This window comes from Diplotaxodon limnothrissa, linkage group LG6, assembly GCF_057381915.1.
Source record: "Diplotaxodon limnothrissa isolate DT_005_m linkage group LG6, D_limnothrissa_male_GT1.1, whole genome shotgun sequence".
Lineage (NCBI taxonomy): Eukaryota > Metazoa > Chordata > Actinopteri > Cichliformes > Cichlidae > Diplotaxodon > Diplotaxodon limnothrissa.
Window position 1 is genome coordinate 44631030 of NC_140601.1, and position 4209 is coordinate 44635238.

Consider the following 4209-nt stretch of genomic DNA (forward strand, 5'->3'; position numbering starts at 1 on the left):
CTAGGAGCGAGCGCTTTGGCTACTGTGGGAAGGAAAACCTTTTCAACAGAAAGAAACCTTCAGCCGGACCAAGCTCAGAGAGGGGCGGCCATCTGCCATGACCAGTTGTGGGCAAGAAAAAGCGTTTGACAGAGTTAACTGGAAATTTTTATTTGCAACTTTACACAAATTTGGTTTTGGATCCTCTTTCATTAACTGGTTAAAAATATTATACAATTCCCCAACAGCTTGTGTCAGAACAAATGACCAAACATCCTCCAGCTTCTGTCTCCTGAGGGGCACCAGGCAGGGATGCCCACTCTCCCCTTCACTGTTTGCAATTTTTATTGAACCACTAGCAGCAGCATTTAGACAGAATTCAGTAATTAAGGGCATAAAATGCAAGAATGTAGAATATAAAATCAGCCTTTATCCGGATGACGTGTAACTTTTTCTCCAAATTCACAAACCAATATCTCTGTGATTGAATTGATAAACTCTTTCTCAAGAGTCTAAGATTATTCAATTAACTGGTCAAAATCTACAGCTCTTCCAATTAATTGCTCCTTCCATAATTCTTCATCTACCTGACTGCAATCTGGAAATATAAAATATTTAGGTATCAATATTTTTCCTAAGCTTGCAGATTTAACTACATTAAACCATATCCCACTTTTAAAGACAGTAGGCGGCGATCTGGCTAGATGGAAATGTCTACCCATATCACTCATGGGACGGATTTCCGCTATAAAAATGATGGTCTTACCAAAGATAAACTATTTATTTTCAATGATCCCAAGTAAGTCATCATAAGATTGGTTTAGATCTCTAGACTCGTATATTTCTAAATTCCTTTGGAAAGATAAACCCCTACGTATAAGCTTAAAAACATTACAAAGGACCAAAGATAAAGGAGGACTAGATCTGCCAAACTTTAATCACTACTTTTCATCCAACAGGCTTCAGTTTATCTCTAGATGGTTAAAACATACCTTCTTAGATGAACCTTGGCTAGATGTAGAACAGGCACTGTGTAATAATCTAGAAATTTCGGACCATTTATCAGCTCAAACATCCAACGACATGAATGCTTTAAAAGCATCAACATCAGCTCTTCTCTGACAGCATGGTGGGAGTTTCTAAAAATAACAGAGTCTTCATTAATCCCATGCAAACGTAAACCTATCTTGAACAATTCGGACATCTTACAAAACAATAATATGATCAACTTGCCAGATTGGAGTTATAAAGGAATTAAATACTTGGAACATATATCAGAAGGAACAGACTTTATTTCGTTTGACAGACTAATTACACAATATGGGATCAACAAGAAAAGATTTTTAGAATATCAAAAGATTAAATCCATAGTAAAAAATAAATTTAAGCCCAGTCAAGCTGAATTACAAACACCACCAAGTGTGGTACAATTCTTTACTCTAAACCCCCCAAATTATTGTCTAAAACATACAGAACACTTTCTAAAATAGATGAATCAATATCCCTTCCTATTGCAAAATGGGAAGCGGATTTATGGATCAGCTTAGACCAAAACTTTTGGTATCAGATATGCTTGCAAACCTTTCAATGTATCAGAAATCCCAGTTTGCGATTAATACAATACAAAATATTACATAGAGCCCACTATACAGGTAATAGGATGTTCCAGATGGGCTGTTTTCTAACAACTGCTCACACTGTCAAGCAAATACACCGGACAATTACATCCACGCTCTTTGGTTCTGTCCACCAGTTCAGAGGTTTTGGGGCGAGATATGTGAAGACTTATCAAAGTGTCTGAAATGTAACATTCCAGCCTCCCCTTTAGTGTGCTTGCTGGGCAGCTTGGATGAGGTCACTGCAGAAATAAACACAGCCCACGTTGTTTTTACGGCCCTATGCATTGCCAAGAAAATGGTCCTCATTAACTGGAAAAATAAAAAATAATCTTAATTCTAACCAATATAAAAACCACCTAATAGATCACATTAGTCTTGATACAGCATCTGCCACCACATTTGATCAATCCCTCTGGGCTCCCTCCGGGCGCCCCCCGGAAGGGGGGATTTTTCTTTCTTCCCCCTTTCTCACTATCTCTTCTCCCCTGTGTTTTTCTTTCTCTCCCTCTTTCTTTCATTCTTTCTTTCTCCCTGTCCTATCCCCTAGTCCAGGGGTGTCAAACTCAAATACACAGTGGGCCAAAATTCAAAACTGGAACAAAGTCGTGGGCTAACGTTAATATTTATTCCTTCAGATATAAGAATGAATCTTTTCATATGGACTCAAATACGTTTTGCTGAAAAACTGAATATGGAACAAGCAAAGCTTAATACTAAACAATATATATATTAGCTGTATAATACCAGTAGGCCAGCTCTAAAAGTAATTTGGTTTGGCGGGCCAAATGTAATTAGTCTGCGGGCCAAATTTGGCCCGCGGGCCAGAGTTTGACACCTATGCACTAGTCTATCCCGTCTGTAACAACCAAAAATAAAATAAAATAAATACATAATAATAATAAAGGTCAATCAAATGGACCAATATGGCAAGGCCATGATGATCCACTTGGTGAAGTAAACTGTAAACTGTTTGGCATCTTTCTTGGCCTTCAGACAACAATTCTGATGGCTGAAGATCCAAACGGGACACACAAAAAAAAAAAAATCCTCTGCCAAAACCTCTGCACAGGCACACAACACCATATAGCATGCATGTAGTGCTCAACAAAATTGCCTGTACAGTGGATGCATATATTTGAGTCTGCAAGACCTATTTAGAGCACCCTCTTTCCTGTATAGTGTATTCTGTGGAGACAGGCAGAGAGTGAAATATGAGTAAAACAACCAAAAATGATGTGGAGTAAAGTGTTGACAGCTGACTGTTGCCGAGGGCGACCGTGGCTCAGGGGGTTGGGAAGCGTATCTGTAACCGGAAGGTTGCCGGTTCGATCCCCGGGCTCTCTGTCCTGGTCGTTGTGTCCTTGGGCAAGACACTTCACCCTACTGGTGTTGGCCAGAGGGGCCGATGGCGCGATATGGCAGCCTCGCTTCTGTCAGTCTGCCCCAGGGCAGCTGTGGCTACAACTGTAGCTGCCTCCACCAGTGTTTGAATGTGAGAGTGAATGAATAGTGGCATTGTAAAGCGCTTTGGGTGCCTTGAAAAGCGCTATATAAATCCAATCCATTATTATTATTATTAAATGAAACCTACTTACACAACAAGTACAGACATAAGGTATCAATTCATGACAGTCATGTAAGACTGTTAAAACTTAAATCTTCATTTGTTGTTTACTACATATCCTTATAGCAGCAGCTAAGAGGAGAAACTTGATAGCAATGGTGTCTTGGTCCGGGTGAGTACGGGGTTTTTCCACTCCGCTGGGCTCCACCTTCAGGCAGAGACTCCAATCAGCTTCCACACCTGGTTCCAATCAAGTCACCAGCATATAAGACCAGCATTCACAACAGACCTCTGCCAGATCTTCTGCTAACTCATGTTAGTGCTAGGCTGCCAAGCCCTTAACTACTGCTTTTCTCCTCACCGTGTTTTCTTTGTCATAAGACCCACCTGGCAGTCGCGTTTTCCAACCTAAACTACTCACATCTCTGCCTGGACGCTGGTTCTGTCATCTGGTTGCTTCCTTTCCATCATCGGACAACACCTGCCTGCCTCCCTGCCAAGCCCCTCACTCCAAGCATATTCTGGATCCTCTCTGGACACTCCTCACCCGGAACCCCTTGGACACCCCCTCCTCGCATGACACTTTAACCTGCAACGCGTAAGCCCTAACCACCATAGTCTAATTGTTCAGCTGTGATTCACTAGATTGCCACTGACTACTTGTCTCCTCTTATTATAGTGACTGCGTACCTCCATCCAAGCCGCTGCCCCTTTTTTCCATTCCCAGGATCCATCCGTGAAATCTAGCACCTAGTCATAGCACTCAGAGTTTCATGTTCACAGTTTGGCCTCACAGTTCTCAGTTCATAGCATTCTCCGTTCATAGCAGTCATAGTTTCCTGCTTTGTAAGTTCACTAGGCACTGTAAATAAAGCACTGTGTTCACGCCTGTTTTGCCTCCCTCTGTGTCTGCATTTGAGTCCACACCCACAGCCTGGCCCTCTCGGCCCTAACAAATGGCAAATCACAGTCTGTTCACTCGGCTTAAAATCATCCCGTTTTACACATCACTGCTTTATTGTGGGAGAGTTTGGAGATGCCGTCGGA